Source organism: Pseudopipra pipra, chromosome 5 (assembly GCF_036250125.1).
Source record: "Pseudopipra pipra isolate bDixPip1 chromosome 5, bDixPip1.hap1, whole genome shotgun sequence".
In the NCBI taxonomy this organism is placed as follows: domain Eukaryota; kingdom Metazoa; phylum Chordata; class Aves; order Passeriformes; family Pipridae; genus Pseudopipra; species Pseudopipra pipra.
The window spans coordinates 50,823,502-50,851,137 of record NC_087553.1 but is presented as its reverse complement, the minus strand read 5'-3'; the positions used below and the strand labels follow the sequence as shown (position 1 = coordinate 50,851,137).

The window sequence follows — 27,636 nt, the reverse complement described above, 5'->3', positions numbered from 1 at the left end:
TTAACCAGTGCCAAAGTATTTCCCGTACAATGTATACACATCTATCTATATCTGTATATGTATTTGCATCCAGGAATGAAGAGGGAACTGACAACTGTTAGTAGGTAAATTTAAAAGGCTGGCAGCAGACTACCAAACAGGCATTAAAAAATGTTGATAAAAGACCTAGGTATGTAGGTGGGAGACCCACAGTTCATTCTGTTCCATTTAGAAATGACACTTACAGAAATTAAATAATATGGAACCAAAAAATGATGAGAAGACAACAAGAGCAGAATACAAATCATCAAACATATGAGTAATTTTCCATGACCAGTAAAACAGAAAATTATTTTCCAGAAATGCATCACTAAAAGAGATTGAAGCCCTGCAATTCAGCTGCTTTGTTTGGGTTTTGTTTCCTTATTTTCTATGGTTTCTTTCCTTGAAAAAGCCATAAAGTGTTAAAATGGAACTGTCCTTTTCTACTTCACTGGAGTGACATTAAGCACCAAGCTGATATAGAAAAGTAATCTGCGGCTTTTAATTATATCATACATTTTCTTTCACAAATTAGTTGGATGTCAGATTCTCAGCTAGTGTAAATCAGCATAACATCCTCAATGTTGCTGTGTGCAACACAGCTACACTGGCTCAATCCTTTTCCTTCCTTTTCCTTCCTTTTCCTTCCCATCCCTCCCTCTCTTCCTCCCTCCCTTCCTTCCTTCATTCCTTCCTTGTCTAATACAAGCTGACTTTGAAATACTGGTCCCTGCTTTCTCCAGCCCCACCACCTGCTAAGAAGGAAGAGGAATGGAGAGACTGAAATAGCTTTGGCTTCTACCAGCTACCATGAGTCCTTTAGAAGAAACATTCCTCATTCTGGAATGCAAACATAAGCCAGAGACATACTCAGACTATGTCACTGGGGAAATTTCAGACTGCCAGTAAAATTACTTCCTCTGCTTAGGTCAGGATATCTCTGAGAGAGAATATGCTGTGATGGGATATAGATGCCCACGTCCCGCCTTTTAGCACAGTGCTGCTGTGGTGCCAACAATAACATGAAAAGCCAGGCAGCAGGAGACTTTACAGAGGAGCTTTCTCTTCCACTCCTATCATAACTTCACAGCTTATGGAATACTGGAATTCTTCCTATTAAACTGGAAAAATTTTCCCACTGCCCTGGAGGTAATCTGATTTCCAAAGTTGCAAGCCATCTAAGTCACCTGTGAAGATTCTACATGAGCATATCCACTGAACAAGGATATAATCTATTTGCTTTAAATATTATTACTGACTGCCATCCATAAAATTTCGCTGTGGGAATTACATCCCCATTTAGAAGAGCCCTCTCAACAAATTAGCTCTATGGAGCTCATCAGTGGTGTAGAATGAATGAGGCTCATAGGAAATGCTGTTAGCTTTTCACCTCTTTTTTAAGCAATGTATATTGATTTATAGACAAACTCTCAGATGTGTATGGAGATTGGATTTTATTTATCTGCCATTTCCACCAGTCTTACTGCTTCCTTCTTTCCCTGCACACATACTGGTGCTCCTTTATCCTTTTTACTATAGGCTGCTGCAATTCTTCACTTTTGCAGCTTAGTCACAGGGACTTGCAAGGAGAATAGATATGATGCTGGATGCTCTTAGATTGTATGAGCCAGACTCCCAGCTAACTGGAATAACTCAGTAGATTTGATACAGGTGCATTCAACTACCAGAGCTGTTTATCTGGACTGTATCTCTCTAATACTTTTGCCATTCTTTTTCCCACTCATTAAATATAAGAATCTTCTATTTCATCGTGAAAAATATTACCTTCGGCCAATTATTAACTACCCTCCCAGTCCCTTTGTCTCCATAAATGTTATTAACAGAAGCAAACACTTTCTAATAAGAAACATATCTCCAAAACAGTAAAACTAAGCATCTGTGGTCAGACTATTTTTATTCTGAAGTCAGTGAGAATTCAATCATTGTTTCAGTGGAAACTACATCGAGGTCTAGTTCTCATACTAATTAATCCCCAAAGTAAAAATCAAAACACTTTTGAGTTATGTGATATATATCATTATCCAAAAGAGAGTATTTCTTTACAGTCAGCATTTTGACACTGGATAAATTGCTATCATATTCCATGTCTCCATTCTGTAGTAGAAACAGGGTTCCTTCAGTGTGTTGCAGTAAACTAGAGCCATTAGATAATGTTACTTGACCATCTGCCTAAATTTGGATAGCAGTATTTTTCTTCTTTATTTCCATTTCATGAAGTAGCAGGATTAAGGAGCAGAGAGAGATTTCTGAGAGAGCTGAAGACAACAGCAGATGACTGCATAATAAAGAAGCCAAGTAGAATCACCAGCGAAAGGTGGTACTGTATATCCTTTCTTCTGAATGCATATCATGCCAGTGTATGCCTAATTATTTCTGTCCACAAAGGTAAGATGGTGCAGCTATGCAGCTTGCAATATCATCTCTTGTCTGTAACCTGTAGGACTTAAAAAGGGCAAGTAATGGGCATCTAGAGAAAGAAACTTACTTGATGTTCCTACAGTGACAACTTGCTTGAAATTACTGTCAAATTTCAATTATTTGCTCAGGCTTTTGACAGTGAATGATCTATTTTAGGTGTGTTAGTACAGCCTGTTTTGTTTTTTTAAACAAAACCAGCATGACCTATAAATTCTCTTTAAACAAGCCAAGCATGTCAACTTATAAGAGCCTCCCAAATACCCACCCCTCTCTTTCTTCCCCTCTCTTTATTGCTTTCATTTTACTCATACTTGAGTCATCCAGAATAAGGCACTATTTACATTTCCAAAAGTGCCTAAGTTACCTTGGTAAATCATTCCATCCTATTGTATAATATCTAGAGAAGGACTATTATTTCATTGTTAACTCTGCATACTCACAAAGACGAATTTAGCTTGTGGCAGACAAGCTAAAAAAGCACACAAGTCATATCTAATATTCCCAGCTGAGACTAATCAAAAGAGGTGACTGAAGTGTTCTTGAAAGCTGATGCCATTTCATTCCTGTTATGTATGTTATTCATTGCCAATGCTTGTGATTCATTCTGAACATGGGAATAAACGAAAGAGGAAAATCCAGGTATTTTTCAAGTAACAAAATACTCGAATCACAAAAAATGTATCACTCAAGGTGATAAAACACTAAGTTGCTTTATAAATTTCTTCAAGGTCTTGAGGCACACAGACTTCAAGCTTGTGAGGAACCATATAGGAGGGAAATACTTGGGTTAAACTGCTCAAAGAATCATCATTCTGCTGTATCAGTTAATTACATTACAAGGTCACTAGGGGAGGGAGCACTGCAAACTACCTACTACTCCCACATGTAGGTCTACTAAAAATGACAGTCCCATTACCTACTTCTGAATGTGAGGCGATATAAGTGCACAGTGAGGTGTGAATAAAAATATAACAGCAATGTTACATAAATCATATACACAAACGGATCAAGCAAAGACAGGACTGCATAATTTATGGCACTTCTAAGAGGAAAAGTATCCTGAACAGAATGTTATCTCAAAATACAGGCAAAATTATATATATATCTCTCAATCATTTTGTATAAATAAATATAAATAAATATATAAATAAATAATATATAAATTAAATTATAAACATAAATAAAAAGATGCATTGCAGACCCAGAATTAAAGATCAAACATGAACAATTCAAATAAACTGAAATACACATGAAGGCACAGCTCTTTTTGTGTCAATATCTCTGCACTCCAAAGTGAAACAAGGTTTCTGGGTACAGTAGTTACTTTTATAAGAACAAATTACCATTAAAACTTAAAAAAGCTTACAGTCACAGAGCCTTTCTAAAGCATTTCCAGTCCTTACGTTATCATGACTATAATATTTGTGTCACTAAGAAATTCCGGTGCACTTTCTGCCTCCACCCTCCATAGTATTTGCTTGATATGCAGAACGATGCAAATTCTTTTAGCACCACTGCCAAGAGCCCTAAATCCTTTAGACAGGCAGCAAGCTAAGAAACCTCTCGTTGGAGACCTTTGACACAGCAATTCAATTTCTTTTCACTGCAACCATCCATTCAAGCTGCTGTTCAAACATGGTACAGAAGATATGGCAATGATTGGCTTATTTTGCAGGAGCCTCAGCTTGGATTAATGAAGCTCCCCAGTTCAAAGTTGTTGCAGCAATGAAGAACTCTTCTACCAAAGTGTCAGCAAAGAGTGCAAAATAAAGTTCAATAAACTTCTTTTAATAAATGTATAGACTTTCCCTCTCTGAGTAAAAAGCACTGCATACTCTTGACTTTAATAGAACTGTTTGTAAGTAACCTTTCCGAACTCTCAACTCCTCCCTTATAAGAGTGTCAACAACATACTGCTAGGAAAACAGACTAGGGTCAGGCTGAATTATGCATTATATACTATAATGGTCTCCAGCTCAATATAAATACAAACCCTACTACATTTAAAGCTAGCACAGAGTATTGCTCAAAAAAACAAAACAAATTTTACCAATTACCACGTTTTCCCGGGGAAGCTACCAAGATTTTTTTAACTTCTTCAGACTTCTTAAAGAAATTCCCAAAGAAGAAGTAAGCATTCAAAACAGCCGCAGAGAGATTTTCCATTTCACTTGTTGCAGATGCTGTGCAGCTTCTTTCTGTAAGGCCTTTTGTCTAGATCTGTTTGAAAACTTGAAAAAATTTCTCACTCGTAAACAAGCACATGGCCATTCAGGCAGAAAGAGCCGCTGTCTTGTGCTGTCCACAAGGAAATCCAGATGCTCACTCACTCTCTTCAACTACTAGTCCTGTCCTAAAGGCATGAGGCTGAATGAGAGTCACATTCAGATACCTGGAGCCTGCCCTAATGGCCAGCAGCCTGTTGCTCTCAGTGACTGCTGGATCAGAGCCCAGGTGAGAGAACAGGGTGATGTGCCAGAACCTACCTGTTACTTCAGATATTAAATAATTCTGATTAACTACACAGTTGCACATAATCAAAGTTCTGCCTTTAAAAATATTTTCAATTAGTAAAATAAAACTGTCTGGACTGAAGACCACCACACTCTCTCTTCCATGTTGCCACATCTTAAATGCAGGTTTTCTCTTTCAATACAATAACACAATAAAACGGGAGAGTGAGTAGGGATAGTCTGATCTGAAGAAAAACTGGGTATGACGGGAGAGGCTTTCAGCCACAAAGCACAGCCTAAAGAGAAGAAAGAACTCAAGGTAGTAAATACAGTACCAGTTCCATGTCAAAAACTTTTAAGTTCACTTACTTATAACTGAAAAATAAAGAAGTCTGAAGATGACAGTGATAACATTCTCTCCACTTTGTGACCCAGGGTCCCACAGTGTTCCAGCAGAAGAAATGGAAACAAATCTTACCAAATTCAGTCCATCTTTTCCCAAACAATCCTGCCTGAGGATTGCAAACAAATTCAATTTAATCATTCTCCCCAATATGCCAATGCACTAAATAGCTGAAGGCCAAAGTGACACAATGATCTGTGCTGGCCTGCTTTTCAACACCAAGTCTATATTCATGTTATGATATCCAAACATTACTGGATCCATCAAAACTCTGCTCAGTCCTAGCAGGAAATAGTCTGTGAAGGTTCTGGGGCTTTTGGACTTTGGAGGAATATACTGTGTCCTTCAGAGTGCATGAACCATTCAGCCTGTTAGATCTTTAGATTGCTGAGAACAGTATACAGGGAAACTTAACTGATAAGAGACAAGAACCATCACAGAGATGAGGGCAGAAGGACATAAAGGTGCATCAAGGAAACCAGATCTGTAAGAAACAAACACTTAAGACCCTATTGTGACTTGGAGGAGTAAAAAGAAAAGAAAAACAGCCTAGAGACAGACTACTAAAATATAGAGATGAGTTAAAAGAAAATAAAAAAATGCAATGGCAATAAAATTTAACATATGTAGAAAGAAGACAGAGACAAGAACAGCAAAAGTAAAAAAGACACGAGAAATGACACATGCAGCATGAATGTAAATAATGGCTATTTTTACTTCAGCAAAAGATGGTTTGCATTTCAGAAGTACCTTTTCACTGGGAGAAATGAGACTGCCAACACTAACAGCTTTGGTCATTCAGGAAGAGATACTGCTCCCAAGCTATTCCTTAGTATCAAATACACATCCCAAAGCCTTCTCTCACAAACTGAAGCCCTTAACAAAAGATGCTACTAAAGACTGCCATTCCCAGCTATATTTTCCCAGAATGTCCTGCTAAGGTTAACTGCTACACTGTGCCTCAGGAACAGACAGGCTGGACATACAGGCAGAGGATGCATTATATCCACCCCAAGAAAAATATTCTGTTTTGGGAATTTAAATACTAAAAATTTAAATACTAAAAATACCAACTTAGTATAGCTAGATTCAAGGACAGTATTTTGCTATTCCATTTGTCTGAGATTATGAACTCCGTACCTTGTGGATTCGGGGAGCGTAAAAGTATGGGCAAAAAAAGATGAAATTTCCCCAATGCAAGCAGCTATTATAATGCAAATTTGCTGTCACATAGTTGCCCCTTCCAAGGGACAGGGCATTTGCGCTTGCTTTCATAATGCAGTGGTGACATGAGTTAATTACACAGCTCCTGTTAATTGCAGAGCACCCTGCAGGAACACCAAGATTTGCTAGTATGTTGGCAGCAAAAAGCCTGTTTAAACCCTCCTCTCCCCCCACCAAAAACCCCCAAAACAAACAAAAATCCCACAGCATTTCCACTTGAAGAAAAAAGGGAAAAAGCACTTCCCGGGCCCTTACAGCCCTTAGTTATCAGGGACTGAACTACAGTGCATTTCTTTATGACCATCACAGCATTTCTAATGCTAAAAGCAGATTCATGGTATTAATAATAATTAATATTAATGGAAAGGAGGGACTGGGCCAAATAAGAACGAGGTATGAAGGATGAGCAATATTAATACTTGGATTTTTAGAGATGTGGATGTGTAAAATCATGTTGTTGCTTGGTTGTCAGTCAAATTGTCTTGCAATAGTTTCAACCTCAATTCTTCTAAAATCAGGTCGCTTGCAAATTGATTCGAAACACTGTTATTATACATGTCTCCCCTGCAGATTTTAAGGTTTCAGGAATCATATGAGTCCTTGCCTTAATTTTTATCTCAGTGTTGCACTGCATGGGGAAGTGCTCTCAGATTTGTGATGGGGGATTTCCTTCACTCCGAAACACTAGATGTCTTTGTAGGCAGAACCAGTCCAGATACTGGAATCTTCATGGTTAGCTTGTGTTTTCCTTTAATCATACACACTACCAGCATGTGTGTGTATGACCCTTTTCTCTAACACAAAAGCAAAGGAAATCCTGATGCAATCCAACAGCCAAATGAGGATCATTATGGTCTCTCAGGCAGAGTACTACCATGCACAGACATCTTCTACCTTCTCTTAGATACACACATGTAAGAAAGAAGGAGTGCAGCTCTTATACAGTTTATCAGTTAGATGCTTTTAAGACTTCTAGGTCTTCAATTTAAAGCCCACAGCAACTGGGCTCTACTGAAAATCAACAGTGATGTATTTCATTGGAAAAAAACACCTAAACACTGCAACAAAACACCTTATTTTCAACTCTGCACCCCAAAGTGTTCAAAGAAATTCCTATTTTAAAATTACTCTTAACATCAACTAATCATTCATGTAACTGAACTGACAGATCTTTATCCAGTTTGGACAGGCACTGTTTGTGAAGTCAAACCTACCTGTTACTTTAACTGTCGATTATTCCAAGGTATTACACAGGTTTATGTGGTTTAGCCTTTCAAAGCTGTATTAAAACAAAAGCCAATTACTAAACCTCATTATCTGTAGTAATTTAAGGAAATTAAAGGCTTTTGTTCCAAGTACCAGATCAGTATAGCTCTCTCAATAAAAAGGGTATGTATTTCCCTCTTCTTTCCTGCAACATTCAGGGAGGTAACTGCTCCATTAAATCTTTTTGATGTTGGTTCATTAGCTGTCCAAAGAATACCCTAAACTAAAAGTCTGCCACAGTGATTAATTCCAATGCCACAGATAACAAAGGCTAATCTACTCTAGAGAGACAAATCATGCAAAGAGTTTTCACCAGCAACTACGGGCATTCCACAAAAGAAAAAATATCCCATGGGTTCCCATTATCCAGGAACCTCTCTCAGAGGAACTATTCCCATGCTAAGACAGAAAAAGACACATGAACAAAGCACCTTCGGCTGCCCTGCAGCCTCCTTTATGTGCCTCCTTTTGTTCCAGGCAGGATTTGATACGAGCGCTAAACCTACACATATGAGCAGTGCTACACTTTCCATCCTTGCTTGTGTGTTGTACACTTTCCATCCTTGCTTGTGTGTTGCATTCCCAGACATACAAAGACAAGGAGCACCATGAACTGTGCATCCAAAAAAATTGTCTCAGCAATGAAAAAAAAATCAGAAAATATGGCTGAAATTTGCATATTGACTAAAACTTTATTTTTTCTAGAGAAATATTTTATTCCAGACATTTCTGTCCTAACCTTGATATCCCGACTCTATATAGTACATCTATTTTGAGAGTTTCTTAAGATGCTGATCTCTTTGCATACAAAAAATTGCAAGATGCTTTTTGGAATAGAGGTGACTGGAAAACACTTTCATAATTAGAGCCAGCAAACTCATGAAAATTCCCTGGAGATCTAAATAGCTGATATCATTATCCTGCCCTTGAAAACTCATCTGTGCTTCCTACTTACAAAATCAATAGGGTGTTCGTGCCATTTTTCTCCCATGAGAAATTTCTATCTATGATAAATTTCTGTATGAGGCAGGGATTTTTTTTCCCCTCAATAACTGATGGTCTAGGTAATGTGGCACAAAAAGGAGAAAATTATTTTTCCATCAAGTGTGATTCATTATTGCTATGTATCTAATAATCAACTTTCCCCTTCAAAGTATTCTTAACACTGAGTGACTCACACAGTAATTGTACCAAATGAAAAAGAAGACAAGGCAAGTAGAAAATTTTTATCTCTTTGCCTCCATTTTGGGGTATTTCTAAGAAAGCACAGGAACAGGTCTGACAAGTGTTGTATAATTTCCACTGTCTACTAGCCTCTTGGGATACCCAAAACTTAGTAAAATGGAAAAGGCTCTGCAGTAACTGCAGACAGAACTGCAATCTGCATTCCAGACCTAACTGATGAGGAGGCAAACTTCAGGGGAGAATTTTGTATAATAAAGATTTTCAGTAGACTGAGCTTCAGAGAAAGAATTTCCAACCAAACTCACAGCAAATGACGCAGCAGAGGCTGAGGGAGCACCCCTCTCACACAGCCTTGTAAACTTATTGCATGAAGTTAGCCTTGTAAAACATGATCACCTTGTGGCTAGGGTGGTCCTCCTGTCCTTCACAGGCAGTGAGTCTCTCTCCAGGGGGATTTCCTCCAGAAGTCCTATGTGTCTGCTGGACAAAACCAGACTGTCCATGGTTTTAAAGTTTGCTTTGTTTCATGAGAAGACAAATTACACCACTTAGTCTACCTCATTAACATTAACAATAATGATGTTATTTGGTTTAGCCTTTGATGCAATCCCACAAGAAAAGGCATTGTAAGACACCCACTATTTTTCTTACTGAATATTTGATGGTTTTAATTTCAAACATCAACTGTGGCTGACTTGGCTGAAAATAACTTAAAGAGCATTCTGTCCAATAGTTACTTATTTAATTTTCCTTTTTCCTGGTTAAATTACTGAATCCTTTCAGTGATGGTTCTCCTCACGCAGGTAGGAGAGACCACAGGAGGAGTGGGGCAGGACTTGCAGACAGGACTTGGTGAACTGTCATTTTACCTGCTGCAGCAGTCGGGCTGTCCAGAAACACCAAATACATTAACCCCAGCACTCTGTGTTAGCCACTGGCTATTGTCAGTTTTCTTTTCCTCTAAAGCCAAACAGCATAGAGGGAGAAGTGAAAAATGCAGGACTAAATTAGCCAAACGTAGCACCCTTGATAGATGCAAAGCTCACATGAGAAGTAACACCTGCACAGGACTTAGTGTAACCTGTGTTCTCATTCCTGTTGTTGCCCCACTCATATACTGTATTGGCTGTAACTGGAAAATTCAAAGCTGTGTTTGCAAGCTACCATGTTTAGATCTAGCTGGGAACCTGTGAAAGTAAATGCTTATTTACCTGTCTGAATTCTCCAGGTGGACATAAAAGAGCTGAAGAGTGCACCCCCAGATTTTAGTAAATAAGGGAAATACTGTGCATGTCATACCATATCAAACTGTAGCTGGATTCTAGATACCGTGACAGAAACTTTAAAAAAATCCCCAAAGTATTTCTCTTTGTGATTAAGAGGATATGTCTTGGGTCTTGCACTGTTTTTTGCACAATGGCTTGCAAGAAGGATGCTGAGCTAAAGGGAGGGCATGCCAGAAGCATGGCCAGTCAGCAACTCTGTCCTTCCCTTCCACTGCATCATGCAGATCTGGGTCTCAAAACAGACAGGTAATGGCTTAAGATCCTCTCTGCAATTCTCTCCTTTGATACTAACTTGAGTGCCGAGAAGTCAAGTTCCTAAAAAATCAGGCCAAGATGGCTCAAAACAGATGTCTGCAATTAGAAAGTGGTTTTTAAAGTCTGCTCACAGGCATACAGTGAGTCACTGAGGTGAGACGAACCTCAGCAGTTCACCTTCCCCTTCTCTAGGGCTGATAAGACTTGAGCACATGCAGTGATCGTTGCCTCTACTCAGTTCCAAACACAACGGAATGCTACTTCACCACTGCATCTGGTGACCAAGAGAAGGCCATGTTCCAAAAAACAGCCCATCAAAATGCTGTGGTTTTCTTGCATCTGCTTGTTCCTCTTCTGTTCTCATTAGTGTATCTAGGACTGGTGACTATGGCTGTACTAATCCTTAGATGCGGGTGGTTAATGCAGGATAATCACTGCATTGGGATTTTTTCTTCTGCTCTTTAGTTTGACCTACTCAGATCACCCTGGAAAAACTGTCTTTGAAGCTAAAACTTGCCATGTTTTCTCTTGTTGCAGTACCAAAACTTTATGAAATTTTTTCAGGAAGCGGAATGCCAGCAAAAAGATTCAACAGCTGGGGGACTTCACATCTACTCCCAGTTGTCCCTACACCTGTGGCCAGGAACCAGCTTCCTGTTTGGCCCTTGACAAAGAGTGAGAGTAAAGTGACCTCCAAGTGTGCGGCACGTGGAGCCAATTCCCCTCTGAACACACATCTGAAGGAGCAACTGCTTCAACAGAAAAATCCAGAAGAAAACTTTGAGAGTGGCAGAATACCAAAATCAATATAGCGATACAATTGAAGTGAGCTCTAGTACAGAAAGCTCAAAGAGCGAACGCAAAATTATTGTAGGAGCTACTTAACTTAATGCTTTTCAAAATGCCACTTGGCTCAGAAACAGAGAGATTCGGAACCTGCTAAGTGTGTTTAAGCACTTGGAATTGTAGCACTTAAATGACCAACAAAACCCTTATTGCTCATTATTCAAAGCACGAAATACCACCGAGAGAAGGGCAGCTGACTTTCTGGCTAGAAGTGCCCATTAGAGAGGCGCACTTAGGGATATATAATACCAGAGCAACACAGAATTTGCAATAGAGCTTGGCTTCTGCTCCCAGCTTCATGGCTGGCTTGTCTCCGAGTTTTTTCAATGCAGTGCTCTGGGGCTTGGGCTCCCTGCTTGTGCTTTGCGAAGAGAGCTAAGTAACCTTTTGTGCACAGAAGTAGTAGAGATCTTTGAACTAATTTCTGGCCCTCCTGCTGGACTCTTCACTTACATGTAGCACCTTCCTGAAGCCTGGCAAAGTGAATTGCTCTGGACTTCTCCAAGGATTCTTTCTGGTAGTGTCACCCTCAGAACCAAGAAGGCACTACAGAAGATAGCTGATTGTATCCAAAGGAAGGTATTTCATTTAGCGCTTTCCAGCAGACCTGATCTAGATCCAGTCTGTCCAAGGACAGAGCGACAGTCTACACCACAGTGGTCTGTGAAGCAGACTTGAGTATTCTCAATATATATAAAGGGGTTGGAAAATGAAAGAGAGAGTGAGAGGGTAGGTAAAGGTAATTAGAACAAGTAACAAATACAGCTTTGCAGACTGAAAAAGCTGATTTTTAGCAGAAAATGTGAAGACCAAAAATAACCTACTGTGTTAGGTTTGGGTTTCCCTGTATTTGGCTACCATCTCGCTCTTTTCTTTTTTACTTTTTAGAAAGAAAAACAGCTCCCCAATGGAGGTTTCTCTGAGCTCCAGCAACATTGGCACTACTACGGAATGGCTCCCTTCAATAGCGCTCTCTCATATTAATCCTTCACATGGTGAAGAGCTGCCACTGAGCAGGAGGATCTCAAACTTTGAAAAGAGGAAACATCAGTTAGAGGAGTTAAGGAAAACCACCTGGGCTTGTTAAGGCATTGCTGCCTGAAGGAAACAGCACAATGCCCAAATATGTGCAAGAGCTTGACAGCAAAGCCAAGCCCACAGTTGATGGTGGTAGCAGAAGTCAAACGTAGGAAATACCAGCAGGTCTGGGAGATGGTATGAAGAGATGTTACCATCATGTAGCTGTCTTAAAAAAATGTATTTGTCTGATATGCGGTGGGGCAAGATTTGTTTACTTCTGCATGAGTCCATCAATAAAGAAATATTACATCAACCATTTTCCAGAAGCATTCATAATTTTCTCAGTGAAGTATAACACTAAAAAACCAACTTTAATGTTTTTCAAAGCTGATATTTTTATCCCATTAACAAGTTCTTTGTCCTGAGGACATTTAATTTTTAGATCAAGTAAATAAATCCAGGATTTTTTTTACATGGGAGTTATGAACATGGCTTTGTGGGAAAAATGCACATCTTGAAATAGAAATGTTATAATAGGCTTTTAGACTTCTCCAAAATGGTGGTTTCCTTTTGCTAAGAAGTGAGACTCCTGAGGAAATTACTCCGGGTTCATTGCTCACGAAGTACACTCATAATTTGGATAATTAACTAAATGGCACAGAATCATTATCTTTTCCCTAAAACTGGTTTTTTTTTTTTCCTGTAGGAGTTTTCCCAATTTAATTTAATACTGTCAGTTTTCCCTAGTTAAATTAATACTGCCAAACAGGTAAACCCCTCAGAGTTTACTGAGTCTCAAACTAGAGCTGGGCAGACAACTTGCAGTATATTTACTCTTACTTCCTTGTTTTCAAAAACAAGGAAACATTTTCAATCCTATGCTTGATTGCTCCTATGAGGTAAAGCAAAAAAAAAAGGCAAGAGGACATTGTTCAGAAAACCAAAGTTGTCTTTGCCCCATCTGCCAGTTGCACTGCCATCAATGCTCTCTGGCTGTGAGCAAATGCTGACTATCAATATATATCAGGAGAACTGAAGTGCCACAAAATGCCACTGACATTTTTCCCATACTGAAGTTTTGGGAAATGCTGGCAAATTAGGCAACCTGAGCATCACTGAGTCAAAAATACAAGTAAACATGTAGCACAGAAATTCAAAGGAATAATTAAAGCGAACCCTCCTGAGTCACAGCATGCAGAGGACATCAGGCCCTTCCTGGACAAAGTCCTTTAGCAAGAGTCCTTTAGCACAGCTAGCAGGAGGAGCAGTGTAAGGGCATCCAGCCCTGCCTCATAGCAATGGATTACTAACTCCCTGGCCCTGGCCCCTAAATCCCATGGATGTTGAAATCTGAGTTTGCCTCCTGTTTATCTTCACTTTCCTTCACATATTTGAAAATCTACATGCCTTATTTTTGCTTACTCTTCCCAGATTTTCCAAATGTGTTTTAAATTCTTACAAGTACTGCCATTTCCCGCCCCATTCCAACAGACTCAGCTCCTCCAGTGCACTACCAGGGAATCAGGCAGCCACAGCGCTCCTTCTTCCTTTCGAAAGAAGTGAGAAAGAGGTAAAAAACAGTTCAGTGCCAAAGGGCTCAAGGTCTAACTCTGCTTCTTTATCACAGTATCTTGCCCTGGGCACAGCACCTTTCGTGCGGGGGGGCTGCTGGGCCGGAGGTGCAGCTGCAGGTAGCAGGTATTCACAGCTCAGGGCAAACCCGACAGCACGGCGAGAGCTCACGCCATCAATCACACGCACTGCACCTTATGTAACTTCATTTCTGACTCACAATTAAAGAGTGAAACAGTAGGATTTACTATAACCCACCTAATGCCAAAAGAATACCTGTTAAAATACAAATTAGAAAAGCCAAAATTAATTTCTCGTATTTTTTATTTCATCCTCCAGCTCTCCTTCCCCTTTCTCCACTTCTCACTTTCATGTGATGCCAAGCCACAGACTCTCCAGGTAGTTTCCCAAAAAAACTATGCTTAAGATGGACTTTAAGGAGCAAATTTTTAGCCCAGGGATCTAGCTTTCCATCTCTGATTAACGGTACTTGCAGCTCAGCAGCTAAACTTTTGTGCATAGCACCAAGAATTTACCCATAACCATTTAAGCTGAGAGGTTTAATGAGATTTTGGTCGTTTTAGTTCAGCAACTGCTCCAAAGCTGTTTGTTCCAGCAGCAAAACCTTCAGGACAGCTCTGCATCCAGGACTACACACAAGTCATTGAGTGTAGTCGCTCAATGGTTTTTAGATTCATAACCTTGGGCAGCATTTTCACATTTCTTTTTCTGAACCACAGAAGACTGGATAATTTACTGTCTTGTTTCAAGGTAAAACGACATAGTTAGCCTAAAGTAAGTCCTTAACAGGCACTTTTTTCTTCCCAGTGAACAGGAAGAGACTGTGTTGAGAACTTCTCATATTAAATGCAGAAGATAAACTATCTTTTTTTCCCCCCAACCTGTTTGTCTTTAACATCTTCTGTACGAAAGTTTTCAGCAAGGTGCTTTCTCTATTTTGGACTTTCATACAACAAGAAATTTTAAAAAGTCTTCCAACAAACTAGACTTGTATTATCTGTTTTGACACAGATATTGTTTTCAAATTATAAATTACTGTGATGTCTGTAACAAATAAAAATAGCAATAATTTTGATGAGGATTTTATAAAATGCTAATAAACACCATCTTTTGCACTTGCATCTTTTGTCACAATGTTCAAAGCACCCAACAAACAGAAATTAAAACTCTTTCTAATCCTGGAAATATAGCCTAATATTATGCCAATTTTCAAACGGACATGATCAGAGCTAAAGGGACAGAGAGGTGCACCCCAGAGCTCTGGTTCTCCTTTCTTTATGTTCATCCCTGTACTCAGCACTGGTTAGGCCACACTGTGTCCAGTTTGGGGCCCCTCAATTTAGGAAGGATATTGAGATGCTGGAGCGTGTCCAAAGAAGGGCAATGAGGCTGGTGAAGGGACAGGAACACAAGTCCTAGGAGAAGGAGCTGAGGGAGCTGGAGTTGTTTAGCCTGGAGAAAAAGGAGGCTCAGGGGAGATCTCATCACTCTCACAACTCCCTGAAAGGAGGCTGTAGCCAGGTGGGCGTCAGTCTCTTCTCCCAGGCAACCAGCAGTAGGACAAGAGGACAGTCTTAAGCTGTGCCAGGGGAGATTTAGGTTGGACATTAGGAAGAAGTTCTTTACAGAGAGTGGCTGGGCATTGGAATGGGCAGCACCATTGGAGTGGGAGGTAGAGGAGTCACTGACCCGACCCTGGAGGTGTTTAAGAAAGGACTGGATGGTGTTTAAGAAACATTTAAGAAAGGTGTTTAGGAAAGGACATGGCACTTAGTGCTATGGTCTAGTAGACAAGGTGGTGTTAGACAAATGTTGGACTCTATGATCTCAGAGGTCTTTTCCAATATAGTTGATTCTGTGATTCTGTGATCCTGATGTTCTATTTTTAGATCTCTAGTCTGGTCTGAAGCTACTTTCTAAAGTGGGATTAAGCACAGCTGATAGATTGCAGCATAATAATGGTGCTTTCTTATAGAAAACCAATAGAAGAATAACTTCTGGATATCTAATAAAAGGGGCTTTATTAATGAAGTCGCATGTGCACATTGCAGGGAAATCTGGGACTCCAAGAAGTGTCAGAGCACTCCAGTTGCTGGTGTGGTGGTTTGGGTTTTTTGGTCACATCACTATACAGCATGAAATATTGAAAAAAGAGCATGCAGGGTATGTCACCTAGATCTGCAGTACATGGACTGGTGCTTTTCTATAGTGAGACAGGACTAAAAGAAGCTATACAAAGAAATTAATAGATCTCAACAGCTCTTGCCAACCAAAATCTTGAGTCTTCGCTCATGCTAAGCACGTTTACAACCCTTTGCAATTTGCCATCATATTTCAGTTTTGGTATGTTATTTTGCCCAAATAAAAAGGACAAATCAAGGAAAATCTAAGCAGATTTCAATATCTGAATGGGTGGAATGACATGTGGTAAACTATTAGTGAAGTGACTGTAATCTCTTCCTCAGTCTCATTTCTATCTTCAGGCCATCACAATCATAAAAGCTCTGCAGTGACAAAATGGAAGATACCAAAACTGAATGTCCAAAAGAAAGCCTTCATAATTCAGAGGAAAAAGGAGCCAGAGTAAGCGAACAACTTCTGCTTCAGAGAGGCTTGCAGGTTGGAAACAGTCAGTTTTTTCCAACTGTAACAATTGGTCCAAGGAGATTTAACCCTTCTAATAAATTTTGCTTAACACCTCAGTGTCCTCTCCATTGTGTATCTCAAACTGCATCGCTAAACAGGGTGTATTAAATTCACATTTATGAAAGGAAAACATATATAGAGAGAAGCACTACTAAACACTGACTCAGTGTTTGATCTCAGACAGGAATCACAGGGGAAACCATCTACCCACCTTGAAGCCAGGGGAAGTTTTGCAACTGGTGTTAGCCGGAACAGGGTCTCCCCTAGCAATCTGATGCCTCTACCATTTTCCTGGTAGGGTTAACAATTCCAAAAGAGTAAAGCCATGTCTCTAATTTTGCCTTCAGAAGGCTGTCACCATAATAGCAGTAAGTTATGCACGGCATCATTAAGTGGTTGCAGCAGAATGCACAATTCTTGGATGATACCTTTTCCCTTGCACATCAGTTATGATTAACAATCATATATATTTAACAGAAGAAAGCATCATCCAGGCCCCATTTCCAGGCAAAAATGATTTTAGAGCACCCAGAAAGATAGGCCTGATAGACAAAATCCATCTATTTCAGAGCTGATTTCATTATTTTGTACATCTGTTTAGTTCATTTCATTTGGTGTTAATATACTCTGCTTCACAAGAATCTTTACCAATGAAATAGTTGTTAAAGAATAATAATATGCTTGATTGACTACTGCTCTCTCTGTTGCTGCCTTTTCTGGATCTCCCTCATGCTGCAGATGCTGGGAACAAGCCAGTCACTGCAGGGATTTTTCCAAAGAACCTTACTGAGATACAAGAACTCTTTTTTTAAACGAAGTCCTCCCAAGCCATCATGAGAAGACCATTCTTCTGCTCCCTTTTGGGCACTCTTTCTTTTCATATAGAATTGTTATGCAATTTTTATGTAGATTTTTATCATACAAGTAATGTGTGAATGTAGGATGGCATGCCTCAGTGGAGAGAATGACAAAGACAAAATGGGGCAGTTATGGCTCCCTTCTTTCTTTCTTTGGGTGTGGTTTGGGGGTTGGTTTGGGTTTTTATTTATAGCTTTGATGGTCATTTTCACTTTGCCTTCCATTTTTGTCATCTACCTCCTGAACCTAGTGAGGACAAAGCACTCTTCATATTGACTCTCTGCAGTAATGCTTTAGTGACAGGAGAGGTGCTTAACTCCCCTCCTTATCCTCATGGGTGAAAAGTTCATGCTCTTCAACTCTGACATCTGCAGCTAGCTAAGGGCAGCTGGTTCGAAATGAGCCCAGGGACCCTGCACAGTTACAGAATCACAGAATTTCCTGAGTTGGAAGGGACTCACAAGGATCACCAAAGTCCAACTTCTGGCTCTGCACAGGACAGCCCCAAGAGAGTCACATTATGTGCCTGAGAGCATTGTAAAAACGCAAACACTTCCTGCACTCTGTCAGGCTTGGTGCTGTGACTGCTTCCCAGGGGAGCCTGTTCCAGTGCCCAACCACCCTCTGGGTGAAGACCCATTTCCTAATATCCAACCTAAACCTCCCTTAACACAACTTCAGACCATTCCCTCAGCTACGGGGAATGCTACAGAAAGGTGTGTTGCAGAGAGCCCTGAATGACTGCTCACTGCTTCGGAAACCCCACGTGGTACAGTAGGACAATGCAACGTTAAGATGCTCATTGTCATCCAATACAGCTGCAAAACCATATCAAAGAGCTTGACAGACTAACTGGCTCGAGTACAGTACTGAAGAACAATATTGCTTTGCTATTACCCCACTAGGTCACAAAGCTCTCTCCACTGCAAAGTATAGACATGCCCTTCACAGGAAAAACTTAGTTCTGTTTATTAAGTGACAAACTCCTGACTAAGTTTGTGCCTCAATTTTTACATTCCTATCTTCAGGTTTTTGGAGCTAAATATACTTCTATATGTTGAATGCTATAAACTGCAGCTAAATCTAATTAGGCCTGTATCCAAAATCATCCAATATCCAAAATGTCACACTCATATTGAAATGTTAAAAACTTCCAGTCTTCTCAGGCATAATTAAAATTTGTGTTCTGTATATGCTTTTCCCCTCTGGAAAAATAATGATCTATCACTTTAAAGGCATCAAAGCATGGATGTATGATTGGCATCTGACAGATTTCATGAAAGTAATTTTTCTTTGAAAAGGGATATCTGTAATTCCATTTAATGTAGGACTACCTCTGTGCATTTTATATGTGTAGACAGTGAGCATGCCTGTATTTTCCCTCTTTTTGGAAAGTAAATCTGTTTCTGGTATTAAAGAGCAATACATTGAAGCAAGTAGAAATTAACATTAATTTGAATTTAATGTATGCAATACATCCTATAAAAATAGGTGTGCGCGCGCGCGCGTGTGTGAATTTATTTCATGGAGTTAATCAGTGTCTGTCTTACTGCTGGTTTCATAGAAGTGGCTTAACACCTCCAAGGGTCCTTTGCTGTTCAGAACCCCACCGACCTATCCTTCAAGACTCTTCAGCTTTCTATCCCAAAGTGCAACCACAGCAGCCTGCTCCCACACACTGCTGGACCAGAACATCAGCCCACAAATGGTCTGGGTTCCTGTGCATACTCATCAGCAGGCTAAGGACCAAGAATGATGAATTGGGTTTTTCCTCCACTATTACAAGAAAGATTCAAGACATTGCCCCAGTCAAATTTGCATATCTTGCTTACCAAGTGTACTACAGTCAGTAGCTAACAGCAGTTCAACTAATTCCCGTATTTGAATGTTCTTTCATTTAATACTTCCTGCAATAACTGCAATCACATTTCAGGGCTCATTGTCTGGGAAAGTCAAATGACATATGAAAATAAGATTAAAGCAATTTTTTAACTCTAAATGTCAAATACACAAGAATTTACTGTGATTGAGACTCTCACTCTTTATCCTCTAGTTAGCTATATTGTCCTTTCTATTCTATTCCTTTTCCTTATAGCTATTGGTTAAACCCTTATGCTCTCGTCACTTACTATACTGAACAGAAGGAAAAGGGTATATCAAAATAAAGTATGCCAGAACCTAAAGTAACTTCTACAAACATAAACCCAGATTATCAGAAGGGCTTTCTTCCAATGGCCCTGAGGCAAATCCTGCTCACAGTTGGAATCTGTTATTTGTATTTGATTAGTATAATTCAGAATTATGAATAGTGCCATCTATTAATAATTATTCATCATTACCATTATTACTTTAATCACAGCAAGTACAGCTGTCCACTTGGGATCAAAAATACACTTGCATCTTTAAAGGACTTATCAAGGTTTTGCATATGGTTGACACTACTTCAGTCACAAGACAGCCACATAAATAAATACAAATTAAATATAAATTAATATAATTGAACACATATTAAAAAGACATATTTAAATTTATGCTATATAAATATAATCTGATATGAAAACTCTGGTTTTTTCCTGGCAGCAGATAGTTCAACTTTTCCCTATGAAGGGAGGAGTCAGAATTACTGTTTAGTCAATACAGGATTGAGAAAGAAGAATTTATTTTGGATGAAGGGAAATAAATGATGAAGGAATCTAGAAGTGTCATTATATTAATAAATTATTTAGAAAATTTACAGGGAAGGCAAAGGGAGTTGCTGCACTCAGTGTCTCCCCGTCTCCCAGTGCCAAGAGTAATTATACACAGCAGCAACATGTTGACAATAAGGTTAAATTAAGGAGAGAGGGAAGTGGTGGGAATAGAAATGTAGCGTCACATATAAAAAAAAAACAACTGGAGAAACACCTGAAAATGTAATGACCTTCTCTCCCCACAGCCAGACCCGTGGCAGCAGTGTGTATCTGCAGTTAAACAGAGGGTTGCAAAGGCTGTAATGGCACAAAGATCACAGAATATCCCGCGAAGCCATAGAAGGAAGGAAACCGGTAGCATTGCTTAATAGTCTGCTTATTTTACAGTCAAGTGGATTGCCAAGCAACTAAGCTGTAACAAGCTCCATATTTAGGGGAAGAAATGTTTGTCTTCTGTCTGTCCCTGCTTGCAAATGGCAAGTGGAGGGCATTTCTAGGCCAGATAACTTGAGTACAGCATGTTCCCTGAGCCCCAAGCCTGTGCTGCTGAGCAACCGGTGTTAATCATGGGAACAGTTGACACGCGTGCCTTGACGGAGTCCAAGTTTGTCATCATCGCTGTGACTTTCACTCTCTACTGTTCAAAACAAAACACAAAAAAAGCCCCCAAAAAACCTGCAGTTACTCAGGAATCTGAGATTCCCACATTACTTAACATGACTGGATCTGTTTAGGATTCATAAATGACAACCCTTGGTGACTAAAAGAGTTTGATTTGGTTGTCTAAGCATGTGCATCCAAAGGTGTTTGAGATGAACAGGGTAGCTGATACACTGACACAAAGCACACACAGAATGCCCCCAGGGACCAACAGCTGGCAGCCAGATGAAATACGTTCCAGGACATCTGAAATGGCTCTAGTTGGCTCATTTAGGCAACTGATCTGAGCCCTAAATGACCCCTTCATGTTCTGCATGCTACAGCTGCATCACCCAGCAATGAAAACAGATTAGTATTACTACCAAAAAGCACCTGTATAAAAGTACAAATACATGCAGCATGTACATCTGGAAGCACACCTTACATCACTCACAAAGACTAAAAATGTAACATTCCTTCTGAATACAAGCACATATGGAGGACGTTCACCCAAGAGAATCATCTTGTAAACAGTGTTCAAGCTTGAAGAAAGATGTGATTTGGGCAAATGGCAGAAGATGCTAAAGGATAACACTTCAAGACTCCAGGTAGTCCAGTCCCTGTCCCAGGGCATCTTGCTGCTGGAGAAGGATAGTGCAGGAACGAAACAAGCCTATCGATCACACACAAAAGTGGGACAAAATGACCCCAGCTCGGGCCACTGACACCTGTAACATTATTTCAAGGATAAATCTAGTTGGTCAACCTCAGCACTACCAGCCCACAGGAGAAGATGCCATTATCTGAGTGCTTATCTCATTAGTGGCTTATCTCATTAGTGGCTTTTCAGGAAGCACCTGACCATCTTTATTCAGAAGATATCTCTTTTACCCTGACTGAGCTATCAGACATCAGTGTTTTCCAGGATCCTGCCTAATGGTGATAGAATAACATTTAAGGTGTCTTGAAAAACTATAAACTAAGTGCACAAGTAGTACTTCAACCTAGACTGATACTACATTAATGCCCAGATAAAATATTACAGAATGAAAAAGAATTCATAAAAACTAATGATTTAAAACAATCAGCCAATTTTGAAACTGACTCTACTTGTAATTCACTGTTTTACTTCAAAAACTAGCATCAAATTAATGATAAAATCACTGTTTTCCTGCAATCAGTAGAATTCAGCAATGGAAACATCCACTGGCTGATCAGCACTAAAATTTTACTGGAATATGGCTAAAGTGTCTTTGCTTGGGAAATTACTGCATTTAAAGTTGCTGTTTTCAGTTCCAAATGTACTATGTCTCACAGTCTTGACTCAGTTCCTCTCTTTATACCCCAGCACTAAAACTGACAACACAAACCCCCAAACACACAATTGTGAACAAACCTTTTCCTGAAGGAGGATGCAATGTAAAAGCTTCTTTATTACACACAAGCTCTACAAAATAAACACTGTATGCATATGTAAAATGTTTAGAACATTAAATATGAGCATATACATGTGCTCTTATTCTTTTATCCAGTAACTGCCACAAACATAAGCAGAGAATACAAAAATAGGAGCATAAATAACTATATAAAATTCTGCCATTGCTTTAAGCAACTGCTGCTCTGCAAGCACAGCAGCTACCTTCCACTCACCACAGGCACTTGCTGCTAAGCAACTTTTAATTCTTGTTCAAAGCAGATGGAATTAGTGACTGAAATTGGAAGCAGCATTGTGCTGTGCAGAGATGTACTGTACACTGTACACTTCCAGCTGTAAAGCTATAGCTGAAGAACCAGAGTCTCTTCCTTACCCATTAAAGATGGCTATTGTCAGTCTACTTGGAGACCAGAAAATCCCACTTAGCAGAAAACCTAACTACCTAACAGGACTTGACGAAAAGTCTCCTCTCAAAATTAGGTGCTTAACAAAATAACTCACCAATTTCCTAGAAAATGTCATGAACTATAAATGTATGAACCAGAGTGGTCATAGAATGGAGCCCGAAGATCAGCCAGATGTGTTTGTAGTAGAAAAAATGAGTAACTCTGGTTTTTGAGATGCACTGTGCATCAGATTGAGCCTGATCAGCCAAATCACATGCAGTACTGGGAGTCAGTCATGAGCAACAAATAAATAAGTGACAGGTTCAAGACAAAAATATGATAGACTGCTCCAAGCCAAATAACTGAAGGCCATGTCATAGATAACAATAACTATTTTCTTTAGCTGTCTGTTTGCTTCCCTTCTCCAGGAGGACAGGCTTGAGATCATCTTATTTATCATTCTTACCATTTCAGAGATTATATGAAAAAATAATAAGTCTTTCAGCTTCAGAACAGATTTATATCCACTTTCAAAATACTCAAAGCCTATTTGTTAATTGAAAATACACATGTACCTTTTGGCTACCTATACTTCGGATGCTTTGACTCATTCATGCCAAAGACCTAGCTAAGCCCTCTCTGTAGCAAAGCATGTTCTTTAAACCTGATCTGTCCACAACAAATCAATAAATGTATTTTTTTAGATTTATTGAATTAATTTAGTGCACCTTTTTATGCTCAAGCAACCTCTCTTGCATGCTATCTGGGCTGTAATAGAAAGGAGATCATTGAGCTTTTTACAGCTGAGGACTGTAAAGACTGTATGTCCCAGAAGAACCTGAAACACCAACTCTTGGAAGTGATTGTACAGAACATGAAACATGGCATGTTCGGTCATTTTCTCCACTGTCATCTCTAGAGTTCTAAAAAATAGGGAGAAAAATTGAGATAGCTCTTTAGTACATTTGTAATATATATTCTGCAAATAAGAGATTTTTCAGAATAAAGGGAAAATTATGTAGGAAAGTCTCCGTGGGGCCACATTGGCAATGCTGAATGAGTAACTAGGCCTATGCTCAGAAATCCAAGTTCTAAACTACAAGAGAAGGAACCGCAGGAAGCTGCAAGAGAACTCATCAACAAACAGATACTATTTTCTCTGAACTACAAGGCGCTAGATCTAAAGCAAGTAACGGACTGAAAGGGACCTTACAGTAGATGCAGCTAAAAGGAGAGGAGACATCACTAAGGAAGGCATAGATGCATTTGCTGTACTCACTTGTTCATTAGAGAAAGAAAAAGACAAAACCAGAAATGCCTCATTTTCACAGGAGCCGAAAATAGCATGGCAGCCTATGAGAAGGCACAGCTGGTACTCGGGCTTATTGCTACCATCAAGGCTGAATGGCCAGCAGGATTAGGAGCATGCCAGGCTCAAACAAAACAGCATCAGGTGCTTTCTTCTCTCCCCTGCTCCCACCCCATCCTGGTTCTGTTCTTTCCTGCTAAGTATGCTGTTAACTCACATCCATCCCATTATTAACGCAGCTTCAAATGGCAGGCTGCACTGACCAGGGAGCAAGATTACAGCCTGGGTTCCCACCCATTTTGTAACAGCATAGATTACTTCCAGTATTGAAGAGGGAACCATTTGGGAACAAGAGCAAATGCTTGGCTACTTAACTGGTGCTTTCAGTAAAACAGACCACAATCAGGATTGACAGACCCTGGGGAAATTACAAAAGCAGCCATCAGCTGTCACTGGAGAAGGAAAATGGAGCTTACCTCCACTCCAAACTTTGAAAGATTTGAAAATAAAGTAGGAGTTGTGTCAACCCCTCCAGCCCTGGATCACCTTGGTCACTGCAGCTTCACCACCCCAGTCCTAGAGACACTGCCCTGTTTTCCCATTCCAAGCAGAAGCAGGGGGCCTGGCTCTATGGACATGATGAACTCCCGTTTCCACAGCAGTCAAGAACCGAGTAGTATCATTTAGTAAGGGAAATCATCTGTCACCCACCTTCTCATCTAGGTACTGGAATATAGGGATACTGATGTATTTTAATTTCTAAAATGGTCTCAGTTACTAGAATCACTTAAATGGCATTTTCAGCATTTTCTACCATTTCCATTTTACATTTTAAGGATGTTTCTTAGTTTCTTTATGGGAACAGCAGCATTCTTGGCATCCTCCAAATATGTATTGTTAGCTTTTCAGAAATATCACCAAAGGGCCGACTGCACAGCAGCAAGATGAAAGAAAACAAGGTTATTCATTTGTTATGCTTGGAAACCATAGTTCATCTTCAGCAGATGCGAACTTCAAACCCTTTATCCAAGGTCATTCATGCTTGTCAAGAGACTTGAGAACACAGAAAACAAAGGTGATATTTCATTTTGAGTTTCTGAAAACTACAAGGAGTACTATGAAAGACATTAAAACCAAATCAAATAAATCATGATGACATTTTTACATGAATATTACTTTAAAGTCCTTTGACCTGCCTGCACTGCTTTGATGCAGTATGTACATTCTTGTACAGTGGTTCATGTACACTCTGATTTCAGCTAAGAGAGTTTATTTCAGCTAAGAAGGTTTATTTCAATTAATCTGAAACCCACACCTTGTTAACTCAATTTAGTCCCAATTGAGAGTCTGTAGGGCTTTTTATACCATACTAATTAACCTTTTTTAAAAAAACCCACACTTTTATTTAAACCTAAGTCAGAACATATCCAGATAGACCTTGTAAGAGATGATGTACTATTTCTGAGAATAGTAATCACAGAAAAGACTGATCTCATCCATCAGCCTAAGCTCTTAAGAATTCAGCACAAATGTTTTCAACACCTATTTGGGCCAAGTCACTCATGGCTCAAAGTCACCCTGACATGCTGTTCCCACAGAAAAGGCGAGCAGCTGCAAATGGTTAACACTCAAACTTGATTGCAGTGAGACAACTGCTGTTCTTGACTTATTTTTGCACATTAGCATGTTGCTATAGCTGGTGTGAAATCACTTGGACAAATAAAACTTGAGTCCATGATCGTTGGTTGTGTTTTGCCTTGGACTCATATAAAAGGCCCTGGAAAAAGCAGTTTTATAAAGAACAAAATAAGTTACCTCTACTTTTGCTCATAGGTAGCTCTCTATTCTTCTTGCAAGGAATGAAAGCAAATTAAATGTTTGATTTTTATAATGTTTAAAATATTTCTTCATTGAATTATTTAGGTTGGAAAAGACCTTCAAGTTCATTGAGTTCAACCTTTGACTGATCACCACCTTGTCAATTAGACCATGGCATGAAGTACCATGTCTGGTCATTTCTTGAACACCTCCAGGGATGGGGACTCCACCACCTCCCTGGGCAGCCCATTCCAATCCTTGACAACCCTTTCCATGAAGAATCTTCCTGATGCTCAACCTGAACCTCCCCTTGTGCAGCTTGAGGCCATTTCCTCTGGTCCTGTCTCTAGTTGCCTGGGAAAAGAGACTGACTCCCATCTGGCTACAACCTCTGGTCAGGTAGTTGTAGAGAGCAATAAGTTCTCCCCTGAGCATCCTTTTCTTCAGGCTAAATACCCACAGTTCCCTCAGCTGCTTCTCATATGACTTGCTCTCTAGACCCTTCACCAGCTTTGTTGTCCTTCTCTTAACTCGCTCTAGCACCTCAATGTCTTTCTTGTAGTGAGGGGCCAGAACTGGACACAGTACTCAAGGTGTGGCCTCACCAGTGCCAAGTGCAGGGGGACAATCACTGCCCTGGTCCTGCTGGCCACACTATTTCTGACACAGGCCATGATGCCACTGGCCTTCTTGGCTACCTGGTCACACTGCTGGTTCATGTTCAGATCGCTGTTGACCAGCATCCCCAGGTTCTTTTCCGCTGGGACTCTTTCCAGACACTCTTCTCTCAGCCTGTAGCACTGCATGGGGGTGTTGTGACCAAAGGGCAGGACCCAGCACTTCACCTTATTGAATCTCATACAGTTGGCCTTGGCCCATCGATCCTGCCTGTCCAGATCCCCCTGCAGAGCCTTTCTCCCCTCCAGCAGATAAACATTCCTACCCAACTCAGCAAACTTACTCAGGTTGCACTTGATCCTCTCATCCAAATCATCGATAAAGATATTAAACAGGACCAGGCCCAATACTGAATCTCTCCTGAACACTACTAGTGATCATCTGCCAACTGGATGTGGCACAGCTCAGCACCACTCTCTGGGCCTGGATATCTAGCCAGTTTTTAACCCAGTAGAGGGCACTTGGTCATGTTCTTGTCCTATCATGATTATCTTATTTGCCAATTATTTTATCAATTAATGTCTTAGATTACTGTTCACAAGTTTATTTTGATTAGATTTAATTCTGACTATAACCACTGATAACTTCTGCTATTATTTGACTGGCTGTCCTCATTTTCTTCTTCAAAATTATTTATTCAGACCAATTTTGTGAGTTTGGATGCTAGAAAGCAGAAGCACAGCCAAACAACTGTGATTCAAGTTTAGAATTTAATAGTTGAAATAGCTGTGCATCTTTTCCTTTGAAAGGTATTTCCAGAATGAACTTCAGAAACAGACAGTACTAACAGCCAGATTTTAGCAAATTTAAAAAAAACAAAACACAACGAACAAATCAAAACAAAAATCAGCAGAAAGCAATCAGCAACCTCCAGTAGCTGATTTTTAGAGATGAAATTATAGTTTTTGAAAGCCAACCTGATAGTATGATCATCCCTTACCTATACATAAGGCAGCACCTAAGTCAGCTGCAATGCAGGCTTCCCCATACCGCCCGCGATATAGCTCCAACACTGTTCTGTCAGTATGTCTGAAATGCTTCTGGAGATGAGAGGGTAGTTCAATTTCCAGATATATGTAAACTTTTGGAGTCGCCACACACAGGAACAACAAGATTTACAGACTGCCATGGTACTGAACTCCTTGGCAAGAAGCAGGAAGACCACAGCTTCTCATCAGCGATGATA

General features: G+C 39.9%; 1 protein-coding gene across 2 annotated transcripts in view; it reads right to left on the bottom strand.

Annotated features, from left to right (window-relative positions):
• Nucleotides 1–27,636, bottom strand: part of ST7 (suppression of tumorigenicity 7) — a 138,943-nt gene that overhangs the window by 61,859 nt on the left and 49,448 nt on the right. The gene's annotated exons all lie outside the window — the stretch shown is intronic.